General features: G+C 43.5%; 1 long non-coding RNA gene across 1 annotated transcript; it reads right to left on the bottom strand.

Annotated features, from left to right (window-relative positions):
• Positions 1-1,328: 1,328 nt before the first annotated feature.
• LOC134988766 (uncharacterized) lies at positions 1,329-13,101 on the bottom strand. Its single transcript, XR_010194162.1, has 3 exons — positions 11,828-13,101; positions 11,571-11,745; positions 1,329-1,524 (listed from the first exon to the last, which is right to left on the bottom strand). It is a non-coding gene; the product is annotated as an uncharacterized LOC134988766 (long non-coding RNA).
• Between the last annotated feature and the right edge of the window lie 8,233 nt (positions 13,102-21,334).

Raw genomic sequence — 21,334 nt, 5'->3', positions numbered from 1 at the left:
GGGCATTCCCAAGTCAGTGGACTTTGCACCCGCTTGCGAGTTGGCATTCCAGTCATTGAAGGAGGCTCGGGTACCCGCTCCAGTGCTGATGGCGCACATTCTTGACCAGGACTGTGTGTTACGAACTATTGCGCCACTGCACGGACTGGGAGCTGTACAGAGCCAGAAAGAGCCTTATGGGCAGGAGCACCCTGTGGCCTGGTTGAGCAGTATACTGCTATTGTGGGAGGTGGGGTATGCCACGATTGGGACACCTTGGGTGGCACTTGTTTGTAACCGGCCCCCCACCGTGGTGACTTACCACCTACCCGTTAGGTGGCGGCAACCTACCTTGGGGAAATTGGACAGACTTTTGTGGTGGAGCCTTGCACTTGGACTTCAGGTGGACTATTTGAACATTGTGCACCCACGAAGAGAGGCCCACTGCACTATGGATGAACTGTCTAGGCCGGAGCCTACACACCCTAGGTAGCGTCCCCTTCAACACAAGGGACTGCGGGACCAGGACCCAAATCGTTGGGACTTGGGTCCCTGGTTGACCCGCTTGAATGGGGGGGAAGGAATGTGGCCGGAGAGACTAGCCAGCCACACGTGCAATGGCGTCTGCGGCACTGAAGGGGTTAACCCTCGTGCCCAGCGCCATGTTGCGGACTGTTTAAAAGTTTGTTGAATGATGTGTTTTAACATGTCATATGTAGTGCTCTGTGCACCATTGCAGGAAGACATGTTTAAATGTATTTATTTTATATTCAAGACAGGCTTGGTGTATATTTAAAGGGAAACACGTGTTTAAATGAAATGTATTTAAAGGAAAAAATGCAGTTACTATAGCTGTCTGAATAAGCAACTCTTATCCTCTACTAGCCAGCCACAGAGCTATTCTGATACCACTTTTTTTTTTTCCTCCAAAAAAAACTCAATTTTATATTGATGTAAATTAGGCTTTCACTGTTGTGTGAATTTACTATTCACTAGTGGTTTTTTTTTTGCTTCTTCATAGGATTGTTTGAAAAATTGAAGTGGATGGCGTAGATGTGTTGTGCGTACCAAGGTGAGTAAAACCATGTTTCAATGTATATATTCCAGAAACTTTGTTCCGCCTGCCCTTGGAGAACAACACAGTCCAGCAATGGGTCATGCTGGACTGTGTGGTTCCACAAATGTTCTTGGGAAAGGAATGTGAACATGACATCATTACGTGTCTTTACTTAATATGGAATTTCTTTTTTTTCACAGATATCTACACAAGAAAAGAATGTAAAGAAGAACAAACACTTCTTCTTTTGTTTTATTACATTTTATTTTTTTAATCCAAAATAAAATTCAATTATAATTCTTCAATAAATCGTTAAAATGAGAAGTTTTGTGTGGTTTCTTTAAATTATTAGTAAATAAAATGTAAAATATGGCATTTCAGAGGTGCAGTGGTATTGTGGTAGGTCGCCCATGGTACAGCAGGGGAACTGTCATATCCCTTCACATCCACGCTGGTTTCTGCACCTTGGGAAGGATACTCCGCAAGACCTGTGAAAGAGAATAGTATGAGGTTCCAGGTATTTGGAATAGTGTCATCCTTCTTGGAAAAGACAAGGTACAAGCAACATTTGCAAACAAGTAGGTTACATCGGCCTTTGTCCCAAATGCAACCCTCCGGCACTTGAGAAACTATACATCCCAGCACGCCCGGACACAGCGTGACAATGCTAAATTCCTTTGTCGTATAAACAACCCTTTATGAAGCTAAGAACACTGTACGCTGTTTACTTAAGAAGTACCGTAATGGTACGCTATCTGCGTAGCGATCGCTCAGCCGTAGGCGAGACGCTCAAGCGTCACGTTCGCTCACGGCCCAGTGATCACAGGACACGTTATTGGTTATGTCTAGGGGAATGATTCGCTGTAGCGTAGCATACGCTCGAGACCACGAGGAGGTCACCAGCGATGCAGACGCTTACAACACTATACCTTTATGTTAAAACCTTATACCAATGAAATACACTGAATACCTTAATGTGAGTACAGGGTGTAAGTGCAACCTTGTGTAACCTGACTATCTACAAAGCTGCTTGAGCGTCACCGACGCTCAAGTGAACACTTATCACTATAGAAAATACACAGATACTGGTTTAGGTTCCAAGGCCTATTAACTGTATTATGTCTAATATACTTGTAAAAGGGGATAACTGTACATATGATACACTACAATATAACAGAGACTTCCTAACCACAGATCTAAACAATAAATACAAAAAGACAATACTATACTAACCTGAATGCTATACAATACAATGCTATAATACTATGAGAGATATAAGAGTAAAGAAGAGAGAGAGAGATGGAGAGAGAGAGAGAGGAATTGGCTCACAGAAAGACAATGATTACGGAGAGAAACTTACGCACAAAGGGTAACGATCGCAAGCGCCTCTGGACAGCCAGCTTCCCGATTATCAGCAATGATAACAGTTTGAAGAGAAGTAAAGGCTGGATGTCACAGGCCCGTCTTTTATGCTACTCACACAATGCAATCTATTGGTCCCTACAGTCTCACTGTCCATTGGACGCAGGAACTCGGCTTCGCATTATAACAAAGGTCACAAGTTGATTCATATCAGTGGCCCTGGTTATGCAAAACAATGGGTGATAACTAACACATTCCTGTCTTCTGGAGGGGGTATTGTTTGGCGAATACAAAACAGAATCCTGTCTGGGTTCTGTTCTATATTCATGATGTCCACTTTCAGTTGAGACAATGACATCTCAGCCCTCATTCTCCTGTATACAAATCCAGCCCCATTTGTAAACACAGGTGTTGACCCTCCTCATTGAGTCTCAAAAGCTCAGTGTAATTAAAGACTATTGTACTCCGTCTGCGGGAAAGATACTGATTTGGAGTACAATTGATCTTCAATTACTATTCCTGTGTTTACCTTATGCATGTGTAGATATGAGGCCCTCTTAACATGCAAACTATTGTTTGGGGGATCTCTGAGGTCAAAGAGACATTTGAGACCTACTGATGCCTGTCTCCAACTGTTCAGATGCATGACTAAGTAAGGACAAATAATAATAAATAAATGGACATAACTTCTTATGTCCATAACTATTCGCACGAGCAATTAATCTGCTCCAAACCAACACCGGAATATTGCTATTTAAATACTCTTCCGATAGGTACCAAACACCACTGTCTGACTCCTGTTAGACCCTTCGCACAATACAAAGAGGGATTCCTCCGTTCAGGGACATTCTATATTAACCAAACTTTCAGAATCTATCAAAGGGACCATAATCTATAAACTACATTAATTGTGAAAATATGTAACGAATGAGTCGCACGCTACGACTACGTAAACTCTACCGTAAATACGCATACCGCGCCTGTGAGTGCACGCTATTGCGGGTATGCGCCTCCACGGGAGAGCGCACGCACGCGCAGCGCGGACCAGTGTGCGGTGCAAATATGGCAACGTGCATAGAGACATTTTTCTGACTTCGACAGTCCACCCTTTGGCAGTCAATAATAACTGCCACAAAACATTTAAGGAGAAAAATGTAAGTCAGGGGTTAATTGATTTCCATGGTGGGGTAAGGAAGAAGAGAGGAGTAGGTGTGAAAAGGGTATGACCTAGTGAGAAAGTAGAAGCATGTGTGTATGAGTCCATGTTTGGGGGGTCATGTATCATCGTGCCGTACGTGTGGTAAATCAAGCTTCGAGGTATTGCGAAGTATACATTTGAATTCCTTCTTATCCCGTACTAAGGGTCTGTGGATGGGCTGTCAAACTCTACCGAGCTCATTTCGGCTATGGTTGTAACAAAATGGGGATGCACATTTTAGTTGATGATACATGAATGGGGGAGGTATGTGGTTGCTGATATCTGTGCCTGTATTCCCTATCGTCTATGTGTGTCGTTACCTGGGGGTTGTAGAGATGAAGATAAAGAACACTTACGAAAAATGCAATGATATTCTATGTCAGGGAAATGTACATCTGTTGTTGAAGTTGTGTTCGGTATCTGTTGAGAGTCGTCTTCTTTGCGCTGTATTGCTCCTTGGGCATGAGCAAATAGCTTTGTCTGAGCCATCAGATTTACAAAAATGTTGGGCTAGCGTGAGTTTAAAAGTACTAGGGAAACTGGGGATCCATGGCAAAGTTCATCAAGTGTCCATATCATAGGTTGTCAAAACTTCATCTTTGGTGCTTGTCTGTTGTCTTGTCTGTATACCGTCTCGTCAACTTCCTCGTCCAAGGGGTCTTTGTATCTTGGAGAAAAGCAGAAAAACAGGTGAAAGAAACGGACCGTATAATCGCATTTTTCATCACATTCTGGTTTCTATCATTGGGTCATAAATCAAATCCAGGTTAATTACAGTTTCCTCACTCCTCAAGCTCATCACTTTTGTACTTTGTTTGCACCTCATTAAAGCCTGCCCGCATCTAAATATCAATCCAATTGATATAACGACACCCAAGATACATAGTAGAAACTTTCCAACATCCTTTATGACTCCTTGAGCCCATTCTCCCAAACCGGAGAACCAATTTCGCGGGTTCAACCATGACACCCAACCAGTCAGCTCATTACCTACAGCAGCAAGGGTGAGATTGTGTTTTCGACGAAATTCCCACTTTAATTGCAGAATATCATCCATCTTTTGGTCTATGACCTCTACCGGATCCTCGGTGCTATTTGTGATATACGTGCAACACTTTATGCCGTACTGTGTTGCCAATGTAACACAATATCCGCCTGTTACTGCTGTAAGGTAATTAAGAACCATCCTATGCTGAACTAGTTCTGTTTTGTAAGCTTGAAGTTCTCTTCCAGTGTATCTAAACGTGTCATCATACATTTCAGTGATATTATCTAACAAATTGGCGAGTGCGGAAATGTATTTATAATTCATCACTCCTCGAGCGGTACGAGTGAAATCTAACGCTACCAGAACCTGAATCCCGGTGGATTCATGGATAAGATCAGAGGCCGGATGCTCTAACCTTTCTGACAGTTGTCTTTTAACCCGGTGCTCGTAGTGAGTGTGAGTATAAGGAGCTTGGGCACCACGGTGTATGTCCTTCATTTTGTCATGTGTAACAGTCATCACTTCAGGCAATACTTTTCCAATATAACACAATCCTTCAGAGTTTGGGGCTAGCCACTTGTACGCCTTTCTCCCGCATATGAAATATGCGTCATCGGGGAGAACATAAGGGACGGAGAAGGACATGACCATGTTACAAACCTTCCAGGTGAAATCTCCTGACCCTAATTCTTCCATCTGCCTAATGCACGTATCAGTTTGTATGACATGTGCACAGTATCCTGGTGATACCTCTCCAACTCTAGTAATCCTATTTCCTAAGGTATATCGATACCGAAAAGATTTTCCTCTACTGGCTATGTGGCGTACCAGCTCTGTATCTGTAGGCATTCTATCTGCTCTGTGTGAAAAGGTCATGGTAAGGTTGCTCCATGACACTTCCCAATTTCCCGGTTTTCTGGGATTGGAGATGTTAAAACATATGAGGGACCTATCCACATGGTATTGGTGGAGCTTCAAACTAGGAGGGCTGGAGATATTAAACCTCCGGTCCACCGGTCTCCCACCACTTAGCTCAAGTACCTCCCCTAACGTTAAAGGAAATGGTACTAGCCCTGATTTGCTGTGACCCTGAGGTACTTGAGAGCATACCCAACAATCTGTTTGGTTTAACACGTTACCCACTAGAGAGTGATAGTCACTCAATGGATGCCGGTCCATATGGATATTAAAACTGGATTGGCATTTCTTTGTTACAGAGCCTACAGATACAACTTTCTTTTTGAACTAACATTCCTTCACAGTTGTTTACAGATAACATGGTTGTTAGATCGTGCCCGGTACTCGCCTTTGCTTGGTGATTGGGTTGCTATTGGAAATTTACACCTCCGTCTCAGTCATCAGGACCTTTCTGGATCCTTTCTCGACCTCACTGGTACTCTCACCGAAACAGACTGCTCTGGTCAACATCATGGTTAACGGGAAAATCCATATCACAGTCTCTTGGGGCAAGTCCATCTTACAGGAGGAGAAAAGAAGAAATTTGTAAAGGGGGTATAAGAAAATCAGTTTGAGGGGGAGAGAACTCGTTACGATAATAAGTTCTCTCGTTTTGTTGTTCTTTTTGTTCTGCTGTCCTCTCAAAAGGTGCTGTCTCTTCAGTCTTCCGAATGAACCTTCTGGTGATGTAATCTTTCTTCCTAACTAGCGATCTTTCTGTGTGGAGCAAAAATCTGGCATTACCATTGGTTAACACTTAGGGGTGACATACCATCTTTAAACCATGGAAACATGAGTGAGGAGAGAGAGAAAATAAAAAAACAAAAGAGATAGAGAACAATTCATGTGCATATATACATTACATAACCCGACAATAACCACCAATAAGAGAAGAGAAACAAAGCATTTTTAAACGTTGTCAACATTAAGAAAACATTGTCAGACTATTAGGCTGTCGTATCTACGTGTCTAATGGTTTCCTTGAGCAGTCCCTCCCCACCAGCACTTGCATTATTCCACTGTCTGTATCTGGCCAGAATACATTGTGGTGGATAGGTCATGCTGGGGTTTGGTAGACTTCTGCAAGGACCAAGCGAATATGCAATGTTTGAATTCTTACCAATAATCGTCAGAGATGGGGATAGAGAGAGAAAGAAAAAACATTTTTCACAAATACATTTACAACGTTTAACCTGGTCATTCCTGTGTCTTCAGTGAATGACCTCCCAATTTACTAACCGTTACCTCAGGCTTACCATCAGTCCTAATGATCACCTTTCCTAACTATATATTATGGGTGTGGCCCAAAATTCTTCCTATATGATCCCTGCTTGTAATTTGGTGTGTCATAACTTTTGCTCATTTTCATGTCTAGGGGGTCTGATTTTATGTGGGCTGTTGCAGTTACTGGCATAATGCCCTTCTCTTTTGCACAGATCACAAATCCTTAAGTTCCTCCATGTGCCAATGGCCTGGGGTTTTGGTTGATTTGATGCCTCCTCAAACGCTTGGATGCTCATCACCATCAACCGCTTTCCCTGTACCTCCCTGATTCCTTGGATACCATGATTATGTCGTTGTCTAGGGCGTTGATATACCTTCTGTGAATCTTTGATCATACAGTTAGATCTTTCCTAGGATCTGGGTAATCAGACATGATTGATCTCAATTCTGTCCGGGACCAGGGATGGCGCATTGCACTGTCCTTGACGGGAATGGTTCCCTGATCGTCAGTCTTCCCATTGGGGACTGTGATCACCCTGACAGGACTAAACTCAATCACATCACCTTGTTTTGGTCTTACAATATGAGGTACATTTGTTTGTGCGTGATATAAAACATTGTACGTACCTGTGGACACGACCTCACCTGACCCTCCGTTAGGGGGTTTGATTATTGCCTTTACCAATTTGGTCGCGTCCACCTGGATGTCTTGTAGGATGGCTTCTTTAAGAGGTGCCGACATCGTTCTGGGCTCACTTTCTTGTTGGTAATCCTGAGGGAAGTTTAACATGGGGTGCAGCTTGCACAGGTTAATAGTTGTACATTCAACAGTATTACAATAATCATTGTTACATTTATTACACTTATTCTTATAATCTATATTACAGTTGCTAAGAGCGTTTTTATTGTTCCACTTTTGTGCTTTTCTCTCCGCAATCAACTCCTCTCCTGCTGCCATGTCTCTCCCCTCAAGATAAGAGTCAGAAAAGTCAATAGACTCTTTTTGTAATTCACTTTCCTGTTGCCATAACTGTAAATATTCATAATGTTTATTTTGTCTCTTCGTTGGTTCAACGAGACTTATCCTCCTCCTTAAATTTTGTAACACTACTGGACTGAAGCTACCTATTCTTGGGAATTTGTCCCTGTCTTGTACAGTCATTCTCTCCCATTCATCACATAAAACTTCAGCGTGATTTCCATATTTCTTACACATCACATATCGTGCCGACCCGATGGATCGGTTCTCTGAATCAACCCGAACCGAGGTTGATCGCCCCCTACCTGAACAAATGGCCCCCATAATCTGCAGGCGTTGCCTATTCCTCCTTGAATATCAAGGCTTTCAGCGAACCCTTACAAACAAACCAAGATGTCCTTGGGCAGGCCGGCGGTGGTGGTTTATCAAGTACCCCACTTACTTCTCGCCCACGTTGGCCTGTGCTGCAATCACTGTAGCCAGAGCTGCTGTACCCAACCTAGGGCCCCTGTGAACCTTTATTTACTGGGGCGCTTTCCCCAGCAAGTATCGGTTGTTGGATAGTTCCTGAGTGACCAGCGAACTTCCCTTCCCAAAAAATAAAAAATTACACAAATCACGTCAGAATGTACAAATAGCGTTTGTGACCACTTTACTCTGATGGTATTAGGTCAGATTACTAACTACTGCACACAATTACGTGCGGTCCAATCGTTCAGTACACGAGCACTACTTGTCATGTACTGAAAGATCAATGGAATCGATGTTTCCGGCCGCGATTCCTTCAGCAAGAGCTTGTATGGCCTATATGGGTTCTGCACCAACACCCCAGGCGTTGTGCCACTGGACTTTTATAGCGGACCTCTTTGTCTATTTTACCTGTTACCTTATGACCTCCTGGTCTGTTACCTTATGACCTCCTGGTCTTGTTACCTTATGACCTCCTGGTCTTGTTACCTTATGACCTCCTGGTCTTGTTACCTTATGGTCCGCTATACTCTAATGCTCAAATATTATTTAACCAGAGATGCCTCCCTAGCCACCGTATATGTCACTTACACGTATGTCCCTCGACGAGTACTCGGCTTTTCCTTTTGGTTCCACCTTTTAAATTGTATAAACACACTCACTCAACACATGTACACTTTGTTTCTATGTCTATTTCTGCGCAGAAATTGTCTTCAGGCCAAGAGTGTTACCAATTAGGAGCAGGATCTGTTAAACTAAATTTCAGATTTTCTAAAAATAGATTTGCGTTATTTACCGCGTCGCGTTATCTACCGCTGTGCGTTAATTATCGCCTTTGCGTTACTTCACTTTATCACAACTTGAGCTACGTGGGCGTAACCGGACGCTACGTTGCGTAATGAACGCTGCGTGCGTCTGCCTTTTGGATTGCGTACGCTAGTCTTTGTTAGCGACACGTGTACGCAATGCAAAGGATCCACCGTAACACAATATATTTATTTATCAATGTAGGTGATCCCTGATCATCTACCGCAATCCACACTGACTGCCTTGTATCTTCAGACAAACCGTGTGTTGTTCTATACTTTAACTATTACCTCTACTATTAAATAACAGCAAATCTCCTTTTAGCACTTTCTATCAACTATAAAATTTGGCAAACAGGAATAGTGATATACGAAAAATGAAATACACAAGTGAAAAGAAATGCAGGTATGTATGCGTACGCAAGACAAAAGAAAAATAAACAGTTTTAAAAAGACACAAGCGTTTTGTTCTTACTTCCGGTTACCGGGTTCCTTCAGCACTCTTTATCTAAGCGAAGCTGACGCTTATCCCGCCAGCACTATGAGACAATCTCCCACCCTTTGCTGGGGGATAATGTCTGCTGATCTACCTAGTGCAGATGTGAGAAGTATAGGACGAGTTCCCAATTGACAATGCTAAATTCCTTTGTCGTATAAACAACCCTTTATGAAGCTAAGAACACTGTACGCTGTTTACTTAAGAAGTACCGTAATGGTACGCTATCTGCGTAGCGATCGCTCAGCCGTAGGCGAGACGCTCAAGCGTCACGTTCGCTCACGGCCCAGTGATCACAGGACACGTTATTGGTTATGTCTAGGGGAATGATTCGCTGTAGCGTAGCATACGCTCGAGACCACGAGGAGGTCACCAGCGATGCAGACGCTTACAACACTATACCTTTATGTTAAAACCTTATACCAATGAAATACACTGAATACCTTAATGTGAGTACAGGGTGTAAGTGCAACCTTGTGTAACCTGACTATCTACAAAGCTGCTTGAGCGTCACCGACGCTCAAGTGAACACTTATCACTATAGAAAATACACAGATACTGGTTTAGGTTCCAAGGCCTATTAACTGTATTATGTCTAATATACTTGTAAAAGGGGATAACTGTACATATGATACACTACAATATAACAGAGACTTCCTAACCACAGATCTAAACAATAAATACAAAAAGACAATACTATACTAACCTGAATGCTATACAATACAATGCTATAATACTATGAGAGATATAAGAGTAAAGAAGAGAGAGAGAGATGGAGAGAGAGAGAGAGGAATTGGCTCACAGAAAGACAATGATTACGGAGAGAAACTTACGCACAAAGGGTAACGATCGCAAGCGCCTCTGGACAGCCAGCTTCCCGATTATCAGCAATGATAACAGTTTGAAGAGAAGTAAAGGCTGGATGTCACAGGCCCGTCTTTTATGCTACTCACACAATGCAATCTATTGGTCCCTACAGTCTCACTGTCCATTGGACGCAGGAACTCGGCTTCGCATTATAACAAAGGTCACAAGTTGATTCATATCAGTGGCCCTGGTTATGCAAAACAATGGGTGATAACTAACACATTCCTGTCTTCTGGAGGGGGTATTGTTTGGCGAATACAAAACAGAATCCTGTCTGGGTTCTGTTCTATATTCATGATGTCCACTTTCAGTTGAGACAATGACATCTCAGCCCTCATTCTCCTGTATACAAATCCAGCCCCATTTGTAAACACAGGTGTTGACCCTCCTCATTGAGTCTCAAAAGCTCAGTGTAATTAAAGACTATTGTACTCCGTCTGCGGGAAAGATACTGATTTGGAGTACAATTGATCTTCAATTACTATTCCTGTGTTTACCTTATGCATGTGTAGATATGAGGCCCTCTTAACATGCAAACTATTGTTTGGGGGATCTCTGAGGTCAAAGAGACATTTGAGACCTACTGATGCCTGTCTCCAACTGTTCAGATGCATGACTAAGTAAGGACAAATAATAATAAATAAATGGACATAACTTCTTATGTCCATAACTATTCGCACGAGCAATTAATCTGCTCCAAACCAACACCGGAATATTGCTATTTAAATACTCTTCCGATAGGTACCAAACACCACTGTCTGACTCCTGTTAGACCCTTCGCACAATACAAAGAGGGATTCCTCCGTTCAGGGACATTCTATATTAACCAAACTTTCAGAATCTATCAAAGGGACCATAATCTATAAACTACATTAATTGTGAAAATATGTAACGAATGAGTCGCACGCTACGACTACGTAAACTCTACCGTAAATACGCATACCGCGCCTGTGAGTGCACGCTATTGCGGGTATGCGCCTCCACGGGAGAGCGCACGCACGCGCAGCGCGGACCAGTGTGCGGTGCAAATATGGCAACGTGCATAGAGACATTTTTCTGACTTCGACAAGCGTAAGCATTGCTGTGTCAGGGCATGATTGGATATGCAGTTTTGCAAATGACGGAGGGCTGCACTTTGGACATGCCTGGGTTATTTGGACAAGAGGGAGTTTTGGGCAATACATCTCACCTGAGGGGGGGTGCCTGCTACATGGCGGAGGTTCAGGTCCACATCACAAGTAGGACGTCCATGGTAAAGTGGGATAAACGGGTCCAATACTTGCGGCAACCCAACAACAGGAAAAAACAGGTCGTCAACAGGATGAAAACATTCCTGGGAAGGGCCGTCAACAGGACGTAAAACTCTGAAATATATAAATAAACATTTTTTTTAGAATATTACAATCTCAGTTTACAGGATAATACAAATATTACAAGTATACTCACAGGCAGTGGAAAAAAAGCTTTGGATCAATGTCCGTCGAGAATCATCTCCTTCGTCCATACCCACCGGTGGAGCAGAAGAACGGTTCCCGCATCGGAAAGCCCTGCAACGAAGAGTCACTGGCAAACGGTTTGCGACACATACAGTATGCTGTGTAAAATACAACATGCATTTACCATGCCGCAAACCTTCGCCGGTGAGTACAAAAGAGCACCACCGAAAGTGTCCAAACATCTAAACCGGCTTTTAAGTACACCGATGGCACGCTCAATTACTCCCCTCGATGCTTTGTGTGTCTCTTGGTAACGTTCTTCAGCTTAACCAACAGGATTAGACAATGGGGTCAAGAGCCAAGATTTGTTGGGATAACCCTCATCGCCTGTGGAAATAAGAAAAATGGTGGGTAATATAAAAGAAATAATAATAAAATAAAAAAATACCTAACAGCCAGCCACCCGGCATTTTTCCTGTTTCAAAATCGTCAAACAGCAATGACTGGCTTAGGATGAAAATCCTACAAAAATATTCATAAATTTCATGTTGACATCACAGACCGCCTGTATATTCATGGAATGGAATCGTTTTCGGTTCCGAAAACATTCTTCCGAATTCCGTGGTGGCCTGATCTGCACGTGGGTACAGTCAATCGCGCCCAGAACATTGGGAAATTTGTGTTCGGTGAAAAAGTCTAATTGGAGCTCACGCCATCCGCTGACTGTATCTGGAAATCTGATGAACTGGATCGTCAATTTGCGGAAAGCCCTAATGACCTGGGTTATGCAGCGTGACAGTGTCGACTGTGAAAAACCGCATGTTTGAGACAAAGTAGGCTGGAATGTGCCTGACGCCAAAAAATGTCACATAGCCAGCAGTTTCTGGAAACCGCTGACTGCGCGATTGGTCCATGCCCGAGGTTCCAGGTGGCCTCCAACAGATCGTACAGCGAATATATGTTGCGAGTCGATAAGCGATAATTTTGTATCACCTCGAACTCGCTGAGATCCTCCAGTTCACGCCTAGTGCGATACTGGCGTGGACGTGGAAATGAAACACGCACTACTGACTCACCCAATGCAGACATTTGCTGACTTTGATTCTGATGTTCACCAGCCCTTTCTTCCTCTATGCTTGCAGCCAGCATGAACATCACAATCTGGTCAGAAAAAGGCTCCATTATTGTAGTCAGTACAAAAATAGGATATCAATGTGTTAAAACGCAGGGATTGTCCTAAAAAAACGATTCCACAAGAGAGCTGACTGTAATTGCTCTTCTCCCTGAAGTCTCAAAAACGGGAGTGAGGAGAGAGGAGTGGATTTGCAGAAGTGTATCCTGGGTAAAACTGTGGAATCATGGGTACATTTCCCTCAGCAGAGTGAAGAAAAAAATATTCTTTTAAAAAATCGAATAAATAATACTTGTGGCTCCTAAATAGACAAACCAAGTAGATAATCCCTTCTAATATAAATAGATATGCTATTAGCAATCAAAAAAACACAAAAAAAAACATGTTTTTACATTTTTTTATTAGATCCCGCCAGCAAAATGAGGCGGACTGAAATTGACGAAATTACTGTCGAAAAGCACTGTTGTCGAATCGACATTCTTCAATTGAATATACTTTTATCGAAAAGCCGCATTTTTACCATTGCAGACATGTCGAATTTTGAAAATGACGAATTGCAAAAAGTCGAATCTGAAACGGCAGGTTTTTTTGACGAAAAGTACTGTATTGCAATGTCGAATCAGTTTTTACTGTCGAAAATGCCCCGTTTTTCGACATTTGCGGCAATTCGACCGCAATTGCATATGGCCCTATGTATCTTTTTGTGTCTTTAATTCTCCTTTTCCTTCTTTTCTTTTTTCTTACTTTATTTTTCCACTGTCCTCTTACTCTTCTTAGTTTCTTAGGTTTTTTTATTTATTTTTTTAAATATGTTTATTAAAAAATATGTACATTACAATTGGCATAAATACAGTTACAGGACAGGTTGGCAAAGAAATATCAGAAAAAAGTTTCTAAACTCCATAGGAAAATGAGGAAACCATTCAGGGAAAGAAAGATCGACAAAGAAACATACATGTGCAAAAGGAATCACCGTACAAAATCTATCAAAGACAATCCGTGTATTATAAAAATGAGTATGTGGCAAGATGGTCCGAACAGACTGCCCCGGTTCAGACGTCCAAAACCTATTCAATTTCCTTAAGTGAATTTCCATTTAGAAAGGCGGGGAGCCCATCTCCAATAAAGATAAGTTATACCAAGAGGTGAGATGCACCACACCCCTAAAAAAAAAATCCCTCTCTCCCGTTGACAGTGTGCGCACATAAGGTAGCCATATATCAAAAAAGGACTGAGAACGAGATTCTAAATCTAAAGAACAGTATAAACATAAAATAATCTGGGTAGCATAAGAGAAAGAGCAATGGGGGTAGAATGTATCCATTGAGACAAAATAGTTTGGTTACCGCCGCTACTTTGGCGAGCAGAAGCATCATGCCTTTAGTATGGTGTGGTGATGCGGGTTGAGTGTAATGGTTCCAGAATGCTCAAGGCATCGTTACAGTAAATGAAATGTGCAGAACATTGTTAACATAATTTTGAACAGCGGTCCAAAAGGTTTGAATCATGGGACAAGACCAGAGGCAATGGAGAATATCAGCATCGGGTAAGCGGCATTTAAAGCAATTGGAGTCTGTAGCCACGCCAGTTAATAATCTTAGTTTTGGAATGTAGTAAGCTCGATGGAAAATTTTGAATTGCATCTCAGTAAACGAGGACGAGAGCAATTGTTTATTCAATTTGGCCGAGGCCGTAACAATAGTTTGCAAGGAGAGATCAGGGGAAAAGTCACGCCATCTAGCCATACCAGTCGATAAAGTAGCAAGGTCAATGTTCTTCCTAACCTGTTCATACAATAAAGAGGTAGGAAATGGGGTACCTGTGGCCGGAGAGACCCCCAGCCCATGTGGACAATGGCGGCGCGGCACTGAAGGGGTTAACCCTCAGTAACCGACGCCATATTCAAGGACAATGGGCGCTTGGCGCCACTTTTAAACTGTGCACTGGTGCTAAGCGCCATCTTTAAATGTAGTGTGGGTGCTAGGCACAGGGTATTTAAAAATATATTTACTACTGTGTTTTCACCAATGTTATATTTTGATACAATAGGCACAGTTGTAGGATTGCACATTTACATTGCATGCAAATGCCAGCACTTAGAAGGAATGTGTAAGCTGTGTTGGTTTTGAAATGCATTTACGTTTGTGGACAAATGGCCCTGTCCTAGCAGAGAGGTGTGAATGACAAAACCTTTTGATGTGTAAAGATGCTAATCACGGGGTCTATGGGCTTGGAACCTGTTTCATGTACCTGATTTAATTGATATACGAACCCTGAATGGCAGATGCAGGAAGGAAGACTGTTTGTTTGTATTGTAGCCTTCCTGTTGTAATCTCAAACACTGGGTTTGCCTGGAGATGTGACTGAGACAGAAACATTTGTATTTTGAAGCTATGTGATAAATTTATCAATAGTGAATGTTAATCTGATACCAAACGTTGTCTGGGTGACAGGAAGGAGGATATTGTTTTATTGCACTTATCTCCTTTTGAAATGTAATTTATTTACTTGTATTTTCTAAGTTATCCTGATTGGTTGAAGAAGACAGGGAGGGCTTACCACCCTGTGGTACTGTGTGGAAATTTGACATAAAAAGGAGGCCTGCGTGCCTCCAGATTGGTAGTTGTACCATCTTATTCTGCTGGAACATCTTGCTGTATGCTGTTGCCCCTAGCAATAGGGAAGAGTTCTCTTTAGAACTATTGCAAATAAATACCATTTGCCTCAAGAAGACCGCGTCATCTTGTGACCTACAGGGTTATGCCAAACATAGCCCCGTCCTCCGGCTGTCCAGGGAAGCACCTGTCTCCAAGTTCCGCCTTCCGCCAGCTACCGGTAGAGGCTTAGCAAGTGGCTAGTGGGGATTCGTCAACACCACACAGGTGTGGTAAGGCAGTGCGTCTGCACATACAGAGCAGAACCGTGGTTTCAAACGCCACGGCAGGTTAGGAGTTTGGTGGTGGCAGCATAAACCCACCCACAGCGCAGTGGGTGGAGTCAGTAACAGGCGGTTACTGACAGTAAGCGGGAATCCCCTATGTGGTCAGGCCTCGTGTGACCTAACCTTCCAATCTGTGTGCAGGAGACGGGACGCGAAAGCGGCCAGTGCTTTCGTACGGGACCGTCCTGTCACAGTACCTAATCGAGTTTTTATGAGAATATCAAATAACAGGGAAAGTTCGAGTGGGACAATTCAGATAATAATCAATTTACAAATGTACGTGCCTGAAAATACGCAAACATGGGAATCTGGACATCAGGAAACAGCACTTTGAGCCTCTCCAGGGTGTGGGTGGTGGAGAGAGTATCATCCATCAAATGGCATGCCAATCGGAGTCCATGGAGACGCCAAACCTTAAAAGTCGCTGGAGGGTTACCCTGTTGAAAACCAGTATTATGCAAAAACCGTGAAAATATCGTACTTGTAAAGGAGAGTCCTAAACGTTTATGAACTATGCGCCAAGCCATACATGGAGAGGATAGCAATGGGTTACGCTTAACCTCCACAGGGAGAGAAAGCGGGGAGGTGTGCAAAATGGAGGTCAAAGAGCCCCGGACAAGAAAGCCTTGTTCTATGTCCAAATTAACAAAGGCAGAGGCCTCACTTATCCAATCCGGAGCATATCTCAAATTGGAAGCCAGCGCATAATCCTGCACATTGGGCAGATTGATCCCACCCAAGGATACTGGTTGCTGCAGTCTAAAAGGTGAAATGCGAGGGCGTTTTCCTGCCCAAATAAATTTAGATAGGGCTCTATTGATAAATGTAATATCAGTTTCATTCAATAAAAACGGCAGCATCTGGATTGGATATAGAAACCGAGGAAAAGAAACCATTTTAAACAAGTGACACCTCCCAATATAGGATAACGGCAGGTGCCTCCATTTTTCAAAATCTGTCAGCATTTGAGTGACGTAGTGGGTGTAATTAACCTTGGCCCTCATTCCGAGTTGTTCGCTCTGTAAATTTTTTCGCATCGCATCGATTTTCCGCTTAGTGCGCATGCGCAATGTCCGCAGGCGACTGCGCCAAGTAAATTTGCTATGCAGTTAGGAATTTTACTCACGTTTTTTTCTTCGTTCTGGTGATCGTAATGTGATTGACAGGAAGTGGGTGTTTCTGGGCGGAAACTGGCCGTTTTATGGGTGTGTGCGAAAAAACGCTACCGTTTCTGGGAAAAACGCGGGAGTGGCTGGAGAAACGGAGGAGTGTCTGGGCGAACGCTGGGTGTGTTTGTGACGTCAAACCAGGAACGACAAGCACTGAACTGATCGCAGATGTCGAGTAAGTTTGAAGCTACTCAGAAACTGCTAAGAGTTGTGTAATCGCAATTTTGAGAATCTTTCGTTCGCAATTTTAAGAAGCTAAGATTCACTCCCAGTAGGCGGCGGCTTAGCGTGTGTAAAGCTGCTAAAAGCAGCTTGCGAGCGAACAACTCGGAATGAGGGCCATGGTACAAAGCAGCAGGATCACTTGGGAAACGGAGACCTAAATACAAAAGATAATCTTGGGCCCAGCGAAAGGGGAAGGACTCACCCCATCCAGTTTTAGCCATGACATGCAACGCCAGAGCCTTTGTCTTTGAAAAATTAATAGTGAAACCAGATATCAAATGAAAATCTGCCAAAATACGCTGCAAGGAGGGGAGGGCCTATCGTGGATTACTAAAATATAGAAGCAAGTCGTCAGCAAAGGCAGACACTTTAATCTCTGAAGTGCCCAATGTAAAACCCTGCCACGTACTCTCCCTGCAAAACACACGAATCAATGGGTCAAGTGCCAAATTAAACAGCTGTGGCGAAAGTGGACAGCCTTGGCGTGTGCCTCTAAAAAGCGTGAAAGGTGACAAATTCAGGCCATTAATAGTCAAATATGCCATCGGATTGGAATATAACATTAAAGATACCAATAAAGGTCGGGCCAAATTGTTGAGCATGGAGTATACGCGAAATATGTGACCAGGAAACCATATAAAAAGCCTTGTCAGCATCACAACTAACAATAAGGGTTTTATTACGCAATTGGTGACAACGATACAATGCCGCCACCAACATACGGATATTGCGGACCGAAGTTCTGCCTTTATCAAAGCCATTTTGAGCAGGGTGCGATATCCTAGGGAGAAAACTCTGCATACGCTGCGCCAATAATTTAGTAAAGAGTTTTAGATCCTGATTTAACAAAGAAATAGATCTATACGATTGAACCTGCGCAGGATCTTTGCCTGGTTTTGGAAAAACTACGATCCTAGCCTCAGTAAAGTTTAAGGGGGGTTGTTCTCCAGAAAGCAAAGAATTAAATGAAGTAACCATGTGGGGCAATAAACGATCTAAGAGGAGTTGATAATATTCTGCCCCGAAGCCATCGGGGCCCGGGGACTTACCTTTAGCCAATGATTTAATTAAAAAGGATAATTCTACGTCAGATACAGGCGCAGTCAGGAAATCCCTTTCCTCCTCTGTAAGTACAGGCAATCCTGCCCTAGAAAGGAATTGATCGCCTTCGCATGGAGAATCAGGTGGAGAGGCATATAACAGCCGGTAGTAATCCCTAAAATGGTTAGATATCTCCGACGGATCAGTGATCGCAGATCCATGTGGAGGGTCTATTTGCAAAATATATGAACGCACCAGATTGGCAAGTAGTCTCCCTGATTTATTGCACCCATAATAATATTTACTCTGTTGAACATCGTGAGTAAATTGGGCCCGTTCAGTACATAATGTATCATAAGAGTGTTTAGCATCTAAATAACTTTGGCGAGAACTTGCGGAGTCTGACTGTAACATAGCATCGTAAGCCGTCGTCAACAACGTACTATGGTCCTCAATAATTTTTGAAAGCCTTCTCCGTTTCCTGGCCACATATTCCATCACCTGACCTCTAACCACAGGCTTCGCCGCAGCCCAAAACAACGGAATATTATCCAAGTGACCCGCATTATCTTGTTCATAATTACAAAATGCAGTAAACAGATTACGAAACTCAGCGGATTTGGCAAGGTAGTCCGGGAACCTCCAATTGTAAGAAGTACGCAGGGGATCTTTAATAGACAGGGTCACCCAGACCGGGGCATGGTTGGAAAGAGCAATGGGGCCTATACCACCCTATGATAAAGTGTATTAGAAAGCAACCAAAAATCAATACGGGAGGAAGTGTGGTGAGGGTGAGAGTAAAAAGTATATTCCCGCAAAATTGGATGTTGGCATCTCCATGGATCACACAACTGTAAAGAATCTCTTAAAAAGGATAACGAGGAGACCTCTCCCTCCACCCCCTGACCAAAGGAACAATCCAGTCCCCTGGAGAGAACACAGTTAAAATCACCACCTATCAGCAATTCTCCCTCCGCCCAGTCTTGTAATTTGGAGTATATAGTAGCAAAAATAAGATTTTAAACCTACCGGTAAATCTTTTTCTCCTAGTCCGTAGAGGATGCTGGGGACTCTGTAAGGACCATGGGGTATAGACGGGCTCCGCAGGAGACATGGGCACTCTATGGGGTATATTTACTAAGGTCCCGATTTTGACCGAGATGATGTTTTTTCTTCAAAGTGTCATCTCGGGAATTTACTAAACTCAAATCACGGCAGTGATGAGGGCATTCGTATTATTTTGGAAGTCCTAGGAAAAAATTACGAATCAATACACCATCGGTCAAATACGCCTGCAATTTGGTAGAAATCGGTCATTTACTAAAAAGTGCAAATCACAAACACTGCCGACAATAGCCAAACACTGCCGTGATGAAATACATATCGTGAAAAAGTGCTAAAAAAACCAGACCTGCTTTTTTTTACCGTGTTCGGATAGGCATGCACGGATCCATGAGATCCGTGCATGTTTTTCAGTGGGAAGGGGTGGGAAAGTGTTATTTAAAAAAAAAAAAAAATGCGTGGGGTCCCCCCTCCTAAACAAAACCATCCTCGGGCTCTTTGAGCCGGCCCTGGTTGAAAAAATATGGGGAAAAAAATGATAGGGGTTCCCCCATATTTAAACAACCAGCACCGGGCTCTGCGCCTGGTCCTGGTTCCAAAAATACGGGGGACAAAAAGCGTAGGGGTCCCCCGTATTTCAGAAACCAGCACCGGGCTCCACTAGCCAGATACATAATGCCACAGCCGGGGGACACTTTTATCTAGGTCCCTGCAGCCCTGGCATTACATACCCAACTAGTCACCCCTGGCCGGGGTACCCTGGAGGAGTGGGGACCCCTTCAATCAAGGGGTCCCCCCCCCTCCAGCCACCCAAGGGCCAGGGGTGAAGCCCGAGGCTGTCCCCCCCATCCAAGGGCTGCGGATGGGAGGCTGATAGCCTTTTTGAAAAAAATTGAATATTGTTTTTAGTAGCAGTACTACAAGTCCCAGCAAGCCTCCCCCGGAAGCTGGTACTTGGAGAACCACAAGTACCAGCATGCGGTGGAAAACCGGGCCCGCTGGTACCTGTAGTACTACTACTAAAAAAATACCCCAATAAAAACAGAAGACACACACCTTGAAAGTAAAAGTTTAATACATACATCCACACCTCCATACACACATACTTACCTATGTTCACACGAGGGTCGGTCCTCTTCTCCATGTAGAATCCATGGTGTACCTGTTGAAAAAATTATACTCACAAAATCCAGTGTAGATGGCTCCTCTTTTCTATTTGTAATCCTGGTACTTTGCAAAATAACAAAACGGACACCCGACCTCGCACTGAAAGGGGCCCCATGTTTTCACATGGGACCCCTTTCCCCGAATGCCAGGAACCCCTCCTGACTTCTATCTAAGAGGGTTCCATCAGCCAATCAGGGAGCGCCACGTTGTGGCACCCTCCTGATTGGCTGTGTGCTCCTGTAGTGTCTGTCAGGCAGCACACGGCAGTGATACAATGTAGCGCCTATGCGCTCCATTGTAACCAATGGTGTGAACTTTCTGCTCAGCGGTGACGTCACTTTAGGTCAACCGCAGGGCAGAAAGTTCCCACCATTGGTTACAATGGAGCGCATAGGCGCTACATTGTATCACTGCCGTGTGCTGCCTGACAGACACTACAGGAGCACACAGCCAATCAGGAGGGTGCCACAACGTGGCGCTCCCTGATTGGCTGATGGAACCCTCTTAGATAGAAGTCAGGAGGGGTTCCTGGCATTCGGGGAAAGGGGTCCCATGTGAAAACATGGGGCCCCTTTCAGTGCGAGGTCGGGTGTCCGTTTTGTTATTTTGCAAAGTACCAGGATTACAAATAGAAAAGAGGAGCCATCTACACTGGATTTTGTGAGTATAATTTTTTCAACAGGTACACCATGGATTCTACATGGAGAAGAGGACCGACCCTCGTGTGAACATAGGTAAGTATGTGTGTATGGAGGTGTGGATGTAAGTATTAAACTTTTA

Source organism: Pseudophryne corroboree, chromosome 2 (genome assembly GCF_028390025.1).
Source record: "Pseudophryne corroboree isolate aPseCor3 chromosome 2, aPseCor3.hap2, whole genome shotgun sequence".
NCBI classification, from domain to species: domain Eukaryota; kingdom Metazoa; phylum Chordata; class Amphibia; order Anura; family Myobatrachidae; genus Pseudophryne; species Pseudophryne corroboree.
The sequence above is the reverse complement of the archived record's forward strand: the minus strand, read 5'-3'. Positions and strand labels throughout refer to the sequence as shown.